Raw genomic sequence first — 11,779 nt, forward strand, 5'->3', positions numbered from 1 at the left:
CATATAACTGTTGATAACTTCTTTTTTTTTAATTTTTAAATTTATTTTCAGCGTAACAGTATTCCTTGTTTTTACACCACACCCAGTGCTCCATGCAATCTGTGCGCTCTCCAATACCCACCACCTGGTTCCCCCAACCTCCCACCCCCCACCCCTTCAAAACCCTCAGATTGTTTTTCAGGGTCCATAGTTTCTCATGGTTCACCTCCCCTTCCAATTTCCCTCAACTCCCTTCTCCTCTCCATCTCCCCTTGTCCTCCATGCTATTTGTTATGCTCCACAAATAAGTGAAACCATATGATAATTGACTCTCTCTGCTTGACTTATTTCACTCAGCATAATCTCTTCCAGTCCCGTCCATGTTGCTACAAAGTTGGGTATTCATCCTTTCTGATGGAGGCATAATACTCCATAGTGTATATGGACCACATCTTCCTTATCCACTCGTCCGTTGAAGGGCATCTTAGTTCTTTCCACAGTTTGGCGACCGTGGCCATTGCTACTCTAAACATTGGGGTACAGATGGCCCTTCTTTTCACTACATCTGTATCTTTGGGGTAAATACCCAGTAGTGCAATTGCAGGGCCATAGGGAACCTCTATTTTTAGTTTCTTGAGGAATCTCCACACTGTTCTCCAAAGTGGCTGCACCAACTTGCATTCCCACCAACAGTGTAAGAGGGTTCCCCTTTCTCCACATCCCCTCCAACTTCTGATGATTGTTTCTATTTCTTGATGTTAGTCATGATCTCTCCCCTTTCCTTCATAATTTTATTAATTTGGATCCTCTCTCTTTTCTTTTGGGTTGGTTTGGTCAGTGTTTTATTGATCTTATTGATTCTTTCTAAGAACTAGCTACTAGTTCCATTGATGTGTTCTACTGTATCTCTAGTTTCTATGTCATTGTTCTCTGCTCTAATCTTGATTATTTCCCTTCTTGTGTGTGGGGTTGGCTTAATTTGTTGTTGGTTTTCCAGTTCTTTAAGGTGTAAAGAGAGCTGGCGTATTCTGGATTTTTCCATTTTTTTGAGGGAGGCTTGGATGGCTATGAATTTCCCCCTAATTTCCCTTAGGGCCACCTTTGCTGTATCCCATAGGTTTTGGATTGATGTGTCTTCATTCTCATGGGTTTCCATGAATTGTTTAGGTTCTTCTTTGATTTCCTGTTTGATTCAAACATTCTTGAGCATGTTGGTCTTTAGCTTCCAAGTGTTTGAATTCCTTCCAAACTTTTTCTTGTGGTTGAGTTCCAGTTTCAAAGCACTGTGGTCTGAGAATATGCAGGGAATAATCTCAATCATTTGGCATGGGATTTGTGACACAGTATGTTGTCTATTCTGAGAAAGTTTCATGTGCACTTGAGAAGAATAAGTATTCTGTTGCTTTAGAGTGGAATATTCTGTATATATCTATGAGGTCCACTTGGTCCAATGTGCCATTCAAAGCTTTTGTTTCCTTATTGATTTCCTATTTAGATGATCTATTACTGAGAGTGGTGTGTTAAGATTCCCTACTATTAAGGTATTCATATCAATACGACTTTATTTTGACTAACAGTTGGCTTATGTAGTTGGCTGCTCCCATATTGGGGGCATAAATATTTACAATTGTTAGATCTTCTTGGTGGACAGACCCTTTAGTAATGATGTAGTGTCCTTCTTTATCTCTGACTACAGTCTTTAGTTTAAAATCTAATTTATCCAATATAAGAATCCCTACCCCAGCTTTCTTTTGAGGCCTGTTGGCTTGAAAGATGGTTCTCCATTCCTTCACTTTCAGTCTGGATGTATATTTAGGTTCTAAATGGGTCTCTTGTAGATAGCATATGGATGGGTCCTGTCATTTTAACCAATTTGCAACCTTGTGCCACTTTATAGGAGCATTTAGGCCACTCACGTTGAGAGTGATCATTGAAAGATACCTTTTTATTGACATCATGTTGCCTGTGAAGTCCTTGTTTCTATAGATTGTCTCTGTAAATTTCTGGTCTATGTCACTTGGGTTCTTTTTTCTTTTATAGACCTCCCCCCCCTTAATATTTCTTGTAGTGCCAGCTTGGTGGTCACATACCCTTTTAAACCTTGCCAGTCTTGGAAGCTTTTTATCTCTCCATCCATTTTGAAAGTCAGCCTTGCTGGATAAAGTATTCTTAGCTGCATGTTCTTCTCACTTAGGGTCCTGAATATGTCTTGCCAGCCCTTTCTGGCTTTCCAGGTTTCTGTGAAGAAGTCTGAGGTTATTCTGATGGACCTTCCACTATACGTAAGAAATCTCTTTCCCTTTGCTCCCCTCAGAAGCTCTTGTTTAAAATTATGATTTGTTAGTCTCACAATTAAGTGCCTTGAGGTCTTTCTAGATTTGTTGATCTTGGTGGGTGTTCTTTCTGCCTTCTGGGCCCCAAACAATTATTCTGTTCCCCAGTTTGGGAAAATTTTCATCCAAAATTTGTTGAACTATATCTTCTAGTTTTCTCTCCTTTTTCATCCCCTCAGGGATCCCAATAATTCTGACGTTGGAACATTTCATGGCATCATTTATTTCCCTAATTCTGTTTTCATAGCTTCTAGTCTGTTTGTTTCATGCCTCCTTCTGTTCCTTTTTCTCTATTATTTTGTCCTCTAGATCACTAATTCTATCTTCTGCCTCTGTTACCCTAGCTATTAGAGTATTTAGATTAGAATGGATCTCATTGATAGCATTTTTAACTTCTTTCAGATCAGCTCTCACTTCTGCCCTTAGAGATTCTATGTTGTCACTAATGATTTTCTCCAAGCTAACCATTGCCTGGATAATTGTTACCCTGAATTCCCTTTCTGACATACTGTTTATGTCCATATCCAACAGTTCTGATGGAGAGGGCATAGTCTCTGATTTTTTCCTCTGTTTGGTGTTCCTCCTCCTAGTCATTTTGGTGAGAGGTGGTTGAGGGAATGTATATCTGAATATATCAACCACAATGCAGGCAAGGTGCACCCTGGAATGCTTTGGAGCAATCGGAAGCCACCACCAAAAAGAAAGAGAAAGAAGAAAAAAGAAGAAAGAAGAAAGAAAAAAAGAATAAAGAGAGAGAGAGAGAGAAAAGAGAAAACCCAGCCAGAATGAGCCCCAAAAGTAAGAATTATAAGGTCTATAAACAAAAATGGACCAAAAAAGACCAACAAAAATCAATGACAAGAAAAAAAAAAAAGAAAGAAAGAAGGAAAGAAAGAAAGAAAGAAAGAAAGAAAGAAAAAAGAACCCAGCCAAAATGAACTTCAAGGATAAGCTTTATATACTACCAGAACAAAAACAAACACACAGAAACACTGACAGAAGAAAAAGAAGGGAGGGTGGTTATAAATCCTTGATGTGGGAGAGGAAGGTTATTTTGGCTCTTCCTGGGTATATCTTGATATCTTTGTTAAAGGACTCAACTTTCCAGAGATAAAGGGAGATTAAAACTGGTCTATATATAGGGGTAGTATTGATTAGGGGAAAAGAATTACCTTGAAGCTTATATCTATATGTATATTTAAAAAAAAAGAAAAGAAAAAGAAAAACACAGGTATATGTATGGAAAAAGTTCAAGTTAAAAGGTTATTATGGAATATATTAAACTTCTAGTTGTAATGGTAAGTAGATTAAAAAGATTAAAAGAACAAGAATCATGAGAACAAATTAAAAAAAAAAGTTCTATCTATGAAATATACAGGATTTAGGGCAATACCGGGAGCTTAATATATTGTTTTACCTGGATGTTGGGGTTTTACAGTTTTATTGGGATGCTGTGGTGGTTGTCCTCTCGTTCTTTTGCTTGCCTTCTGGGGGAGGGGTCTGCTGTGCTGCTTTTCAGTCAGTCTTGCTTGGATTGAGTTGCCCTGTCCCCTATCAAGGGGCTGAGCTCTGTGGAAACCGGTTTTTCAGGCTTTTGTTCTCTGAAGGTTTTTGTACTTTGGTGGCTTTTTGCAGCTTTTGGAGGTTTAGTGGAAAGCAAACTGCACCCAGACCTCTGTCTCAGAGAGAAGCCTCAGTTTTTTTCCCTCTGGGTGGTCCAGAACACACAGACTCCCCCTGCAAACTGAGCTGAGCTGTGCAAACTCCCACAGAGAAAGCACATCCCCAGCCACTGTCTCAGGGGTTGCCCAAAGCGCCTGCTTGTCTCTATACCCCTGTGCCACTAAAACCATAAGTTTCCTGATCCAGGAAGCCCGCTTCCAGTGGTTGCCCTTGTCGGGACTGCTGTCTGGGGTCCATACCCACACAGCGTACTCAGACCCTGTTGTTGTGACACTTCTCCCAGGCGTGGGCTGGGAGCGTCCAGACCCTCAGCAGGTGGCAGAAGGACTGGGTCCTGGGGCGCCTGGGTGGCTCAGTGGGTTAAATCCTCTGCCTTCAGCTCAGGTCATGATCTCAGGGTCCTGGGATCGAGCCCCACATCGGGCTCTCTGCTCAGCGGGGAGCCTGCTTCCTCCTCTCTCTCTGCCTGCCTCTCTGCCAACTTGTGATCTCTGTCTGTCAAATAAATAAATAAAATCTTTAAAAAAAAAAAAAAAAAAAGAAGGACGGGGTCCTAAAGAGCGCTCTCTGCTGCCCACACCAAGCTCTCTCAGGCACAGGTGGGAGCACCCAGCAGTCATGAAAGGGTACACAGAGCGCAGAAGGCTGTGGACCTAGAGGGTGCTAGCCAGCACCCACACCAGCCTCTCTCATGCACGGGAAGGACTGCATTCAGCTTAGCAGTGGTGCAAACAGTGGAAAGTTGGGGGCTCAGGGATCATGGACTGGAGGCTCCACCCCACTCTCTGGCATAGATCATTACCAGCAGTGGCTGTCCTGGGTCGGTGGTCTTGGGCCCGTGCCCGTGACTACCCAATTCCACCAGTTGCCCCTTAAGATCTTTTGCTCTTTTTGAGTGCTTTTAACCAGACTCCAAGTTAATGCTGGTCCCCAAGCACAGGGCACTTTTGTATTGGGGTATTACTTCTCAATGGGTCACTTCTGGTGGCTCCCTCCCCGTTCAGTTAATCCTCCTATATCAGCCAGATTATTCCCACTCCACTTTACCTATCCACTGATGTCTTCTGCCCCCGTAGAGATCCAGAAGTGTATAATCTTACATCTCAGGCTGATTTCATGGGTGTTCAGAGTGCTCTGTAGATAATTAGCTCACTTTAGGGGACCGGTTGAAACAGGGTCTCCTACTTCTCTGCCATCATGTCCCTCCTTCACAATTATCCAACTTTATACTTAACCTTAATCATTTGATGTCTTTGGTATCTACTGCACATGGAGATACAGAATTATGGAGCAGCTGAGGAGGTTTCTTAAATTTCATGTTGTTGGAATTAAAATCTGGTTTCTAGTACTTACTACTTGTGTGAAATCAGGCAAATTGCCTCTCTCTCTGTCCTAAGTTTATTTGTAAAATAGGAGTGATCTAATAAATTTGATTAGTTACTGAACAATTAAATGAGATTAAACCTTTGAATGCAACATTCCCCAAATAAGTGACATTCTTTTTGTGGTCAATGGATGTTGCCTATTATTCTTACTTAGAGACAAGGTGTGGATGAAAAAATGCTAAAAACTATTTTTCACTAATGTTTTTTATCCCACTAGATTAGTTCCTTGGGGCGCTTGGGTGGCTCAGTGGGTTAAGCCTCTGCCTTCAGCTCAGGTCATGATCTCAGGGTCCTGGGATCAAGCCCCGCATCAGGCTCTCAGCAGGGAGCCTGCTTCCCCCCCTCTCTCTGCCTGCCTCTCCGCCTACCTGTGACCTCTCTCTCTGTCAAATAAATAAAATCTTAACAAAAAAAAAGAGAGAGATGCAACTTGACTTTTTAAGACTTCAGAATACTGTAAGTGAATTTCACAGAAATTGTTGATTGACTTGACCTGCCAGTGGGACTCTGAGTTGTCTTGGAGGTGGTGGTGGTGGTGGTGGTGGTGATGTTTAACTCTTGGGTTGCGTTGGTGTGAGTGTGTCCCTTCAACCTAGGTCATCAGAAATGTATAATATGACCCTCCCATTAATAAATCCTAGCCATTCAAAAGAACAAAAGGTGAAATTAATAAAAGACTTTTTTAGACACCTTGCAGCTGCATCTCATGAGCACCTCTGCCTACTACACCTAGCTCTTCCTCCTCCTCAAGAGTCTGGTCTACTCTACCATCATCACTGTCCATCTGCTTGGGACACCAGCAATCTATGGCAGTGGGAAGATTTCCTAACAGATGGTGGCACCAAGGGTCCACTTTTCCCTATTGACTACTGTTGCTAAAAGTGTCTGCTGAGCATCTAGTGGTGCTTTCTTACTGGATTTGCCTTATTTCCATTTACATGTGTCTCTTCCTATTGTGTCAATATTGCAAAATAGGTTAACAAATCACTGGGCAAACAGAAGCTCTCAGTCTGCAGCAAGAACAAATGCTACCATGACTCAGGGGTGGGGCCAGGGGGCATCCACAGGGACTTCAGCACCCCTCTCTCCTTAATGTCCACCAGTTCCTCAACCACCCAGTCTCCGTACCTCTGAGAACAACCAGGATGCAGCTTCTAGTCATGTCCCATGGGGCTCTTTAACCAGATAACTGCCTGGAGGCCTTTTATTCTACACATCCGGAAGCTGCAATCTTTGCTACCTGAATTGTATACTGTTTTTCATAATAGCTACAATAAAACAACCAAAAATCTCCCTTTGCCTCTGTGTTCTCCATTTGGTGCAATCTAATTGAAAGTCCACAGTAACGGACAGCATGGCAACTGAGCTTTCCAATTAAGCAGTGTTATAATGGTCACTTCCACATTTCTAATTATTGCCCTGAAACAATCCTTATGATGCCTTCTTTGGGGCCCTAGCTCCACAGCCAGTGAAGGTGCCCAGGTTACATCTAATTCAAAGTCAGCAGATCCAGACTCATTTGGTTGAAACCGATCCAGTGGTGACAGTATAACCTGTCGCATGACTGTCCCAGTGCATCACGAGCACCAGGTTCCTGATCTCACAAGAACCTCATGAGAGCTGCACTAACACTGGAAAGGTAGGGTGGGGGAGGGGTTAAGTGCTTGGACTCTGAACCCCAAGTGCCTGGGTTTAAATCTTGGGTCTATAGCTATTTGAACTCTCTGTGTCATAGCCTTCTCATTTGTAAAATGATGATACAGTGTGAGTGACCTGTCTCCTGGAGTTGTGTGGATGAGATGAGTTACTTATGTTGGATACATGCAAGTCCTCAACAGCATTAGCTGGAACATTGCTGGAAGCTCTACTTTAGTAATAATACGTAGTGCACTCATTCACACACACTACCAAGTATGACACTCATTTTTATGTGTGTTTATATTTCTACAAACATGGGTTTAAAACAAAATGTTCAGTGTCTGGTAAGTTGTTGAAAAATTAGTGATTGTATATTTTTCTATTTTTGCTAATGAATGCATCTAAAGTTGAAATTTTCATATATTAGAAATAAAACAATGTCTTATTTAAAATTGGGAAAGATTTTCTATTTATTTATAATCAGCTTCAGTTTCTGTGAAACAGGTTCTTTTGGAAACCAAGGAAATGTTCCCATGTGGTAACAATGTAAGATATAAGGAAGATATAAGGTCAGATCAGATATAAGGAAGAAGAAATTTAATTTCGATCTACTCCTTGGGTCTCAAGAATTTGATCAGATCTCTTTAGAACAAATGCCTGGACCTACTTAGAGATCTGGAACTGTTTCTGCATGTAGAAAGCACGGAGACACAGAGGGGAAAACTAGCAAATGACCTAAAGCCATGTGGGCTCAGAAGGTGTCAAATTCCATTTTCAGGGCCTTTATCTAGATTCCTTAGCACAGATTATATGATGCAATTGAGCTAATCTTCATTTTAAGTCTTCCCATGACTCAAGAGGTGACAAACCACCTTTTCCTCAGCATTGTGACTGGTTCACTTCAGCTGTCTGATCCCACATAACACCTTCAGCCAAGTGTCTGACAGAGAATTGTGCTCCCTCCTTCTTTCCATTGAAGACACAGAGAAGGAGACCAAGACGCAAACCTGCAGACTCCCTTTATATCTTTCAAAGTTCATACAAGAAAAGGTGCTAATTTTCCAAATCTCTATGATAACAAAACTCAACCCATTCCTTTACAAGGAAAAGTGCTAACATTGTAAATGTGGGTGCCCCCGATGTCTTTCTTTCTTTCTACTTCTCCTCCCTTCCTTCCACAGCTATCCTCTACTCTGTGCCATTGCCGCACTAGGTGCTGGAGAAAGAAATTCAGGAGAAGGTCAGCAGCCCCCAGACACCCTCTCCTCCACCAGGGGCCCATCAGCACTGGATCTGTCCCAGCACTGGATCAGCCCAGATGTCCTGTTTCATTTGTAGGCACAAGCCGAATGAGCCCACGATGCTTTAGAATCGAATCTTACGTTCTAGGAAACTTGCTCCAGTAATAGTTTTAATTTTAATAACTCCCTAACTTGAATGTTCAGACAATGAAAATATAATACAGTAAAGTCAGTCACTTTCAACACTTCTTCTCTGCCTGCTACTCACCTGCATTTTGTCTTGAACAAAGCACAACACCCTGACACTGTTCTAGCTCAGCTCCAGGATCCAACGAAATGGTAATGCTGACAACCAACACTAGGTGGGGGTAAAAATCAGAGGCAGAAAGACAACCATAGATTCAGAATTGGAAGCTGGATGAAGAATGTCTACGTGGCATTCTTCCTGTTATTATCATCCTGCTCTTCTGAACTTCTAATTGAGTAAATACATTACTACTGAGAAATTATTACTCTTGGAAAAATGAAAGCTATACAAAAGCATGAAGTAAAATGTGAACTTTTTTCCAAAAGTGTAAGTCCTATGACATACAAAAAATCTCCATGAAATAACCTCATAATGAGTTAGGCAAAAGTTTAATAGTCCTTTGAGTTTCTGCTGGTTGAGAAAGAGTTTGTGTTTCCTCTGACTCTGCTTTCATGGTTTAACCTGCTTTTAGATCCAATATCAAGAGTCCAGAATATCAAGTTACTTGGAGTTCGCCTGACTCACGGTCACATTGCTGTGCCTCCGATCACTCACATGAGTCTTTCTGCCTGGAACCTGCTACCTGCTGCACTAGTGTGTGTGTGTGTGTGTGTGTGTTTCACTACTTACTGAGCTCAATGCTGGGAATAACATAACACAGTCTCTAACTCAGTTTACTATCCCAGTGGTGGAAACAGGCCAGGTCAGTGCTGAGGGCAGTGCAGCCAGCACACATGACAACGTTGGGGAGAATTCCTAAGGAAATGCAGAGAAAACCCTCCCAGCAGCCAGGGGGTGGGGGTGGGGTGGGAGAAGGCTTCTCTCCTGGGAGTGGAGAGTAGAATTGCAGAGCAACAGTGTGAAGGATGGAGAAAGCACGCTGCCGAATGGCCTGAAGGTTTAGGCTCACAAGGTCTTCAACAAAGTTCAGAAGAGAACATAAGGAGATGCTATGGGGAGGTTGGACAACTGTAAGTGAGGTCAAATGGTGCTTATTGCCAGGCTAAGTACCTATCACTTCCCTTATCCTTTCTACCACTGAAGGATTTTGAACAGGAGAAGATGGGATCAATGTTACATTTCCATAAATACTGAGAGCCACCACATGGATTAGCTGTGAGCATAGACTCTAGCACTGAGCGAGGATCCAAATCCTAGCTCCACCTCTCACTCTTTTTTTTTTTTTAAGATTTTAGTTATTTATTTATTTGACAGAGAGAGAGAGAGAGACAGCAAGAGAGGGAACCCAACCAGGGTGAGTGGGAGAGGTAGAAGCAGGCTTCTTGCTGAGCAGGGAGCAGGGAGCCTGATGTGGGGCTTGATCCCAGAGCCCTGGGATCATGACCCCGCCAAAGGCAGACACTTAACGCCTGAGCCACACAGGCAAACTCCACCTCTCACTCTTTGTATGGCCTTGCACAAATTATCCCCTTCCCTGTGCCTCAATCTGCTCATCTCTGAAATAGGCTGATGAGACTTTCACCTCCTAGAGTGGATTGAGGAACTCGTGAAACAATGCAGTGTTCTATGTCCCATGGCGCTCTGGTGGGGCGGGGAGACACTGACTGAGGCAGGGAGACAGGAGCTGGTGCAGGAACCGCAGCAGGAAGAGCTGAATGGAAGGTGGGGGAGACAGGACGTGGAACAAAGCATGAGGCACAGGAAGCAGGAACACAGAGGATGTAAATGGCAGAGGGAGCAATGGGATGGGGGCCTGAGAAAGGGCAGCTCCCCAGGGAGGCTCTGGTCTCTGTCATGGGCAACCTGGAGGACAGCGCTCCCTCCTCACACAGCGGGTGCTGGAGGATGGTCAGGTGAGGGGATGACAGGGAATAAGAGAGCATCAAGACCCTTCCCCTGCTCTGCTCTGTCTTCTGAGATGCAGATCACACGTCACAGGGTCTGTGGCCCTCACTTATATTATTTTACATTCTGGGTCTCATCATGGCTCCCACAGCAAGACCCAGTCTCTGTTACTCTCGTATCCTCAATGCCTGCTGTGTTCAATGTCTGTTCAGTGTTCTGAGAGTAGAAGGAGGGAAGGAGAAGGAAGAAAGGCTGAGCTTTGTATGATAGAGGAAAACACAGATGATATTCTCATTTTTTACCAGCTCAGATTCAGAACCAGAATAGAACACAGCAAAAAGAGGTACTTTGAAAATCTTTCAACCAAAAACTGCTTTGCTAATAAACCATGAGCCAGTGCTATAAGGACAGATTCCAAGTAGTTTTTAAAATTGCCTATCTTTGACTCGGTACTTATGGCATCTTTCCCTGGGGAATACTTCCTCCCTGCAGAAATCAACAACATCATTATAAACAAAACACTTGGGGCACCTGGGTATCTCAGTCAGTTAAGCATCTGCCTTTGGCTCAGGTCTTGATCCCGGGTCCTGGGATTGAACCCAAGTCAGGTTACCTGCTCAGTGGGGAGTCTGCTTCTCCCTTTCCTCCTGTCCTCCTGCTGCTCACTGTTTCTCGGCTCTCTCTCTGTCTCTCTTTCTCTAACAAATAAATACACAAAATCTTAAAAGGAGAAGGAAAGAAAACAAAACACAAAATGAATAAAAAATCTGAGTTAGGTCGGGCTCTTGGCCTATGGTATGTGTTTTTTTAGAGAAATGGCCATGTAAAGCATAATAAAAGAATAGCCTTTTATAAATGGACAAAGTGTTATTAAGATGGTAAAGAAATATTCATTTACTAAAATGCTATGCACTCCAAAGAAGGAAATTACAAGAGGACAGAAACAGGGAGGAAGCTCGATGTGGGAGCTCAGCACACTTACACACTATGAGAGGGACCATCACACAGAGGCTGAGGGACCCAGGGGATGTGACACTGGGAGAAGCTGGAGGAAGCTATAGACTGTGGTCTATGTGCTATAGACCATGAAAATACAGGCTGTTGTAAATTGTTTCATTCATCCTGTGTTCTTGAATTTGGTTGCATCACATAGCATTCAAGCCTCAGTCACATTAAAGAATGAAATGGTTTCATTCAAGCTCAATTAGATGTTGACACACAATTACAGAAGCAACTTCCATTAGCTCTCTCTGCCACGCTCCAGGACAGGCTTTCAAAGAACTGAGGGTTCAGGATAGAAGACCTATCTTCATCTGATTCTGGTGTTTGACAATTACTCTTGAACAACAATTCTATTCTTGTAGATTTCTGCCCTATAAATGATATAACCCAAAATAAAACCATTTGCAAGGTTATTTTTCCTCCACTCTTCCTTAACGTGCTCTAGGACATGAGCCTTCTTTTCCT

General features: G+C 42.8%; 1 pseudogene; it reads left to right on the top strand.

Annotated features, from left to right (window-relative positions):
• Positions 1 to 6,209, top strand: part of LOC125081304 (uncharacterized) — a 45,206-nt pseudogene extending 38,997 nt beyond the window's left edge.
• Positions 6,210 to 11,779: the final 5,570 nt, after the last annotated feature.

This window comes from Lutra lutra, chromosome 11 (genome assembly GCF_902655055.1).
Source record: "Lutra lutra chromosome 11, mLutLut1.2, whole genome shotgun sequence".
NCBI classification, from domain to species: Eukaryota; Metazoa; Chordata; class Mammalia; order Carnivora; family Mustelidae; genus Lutra; species Lutra lutra.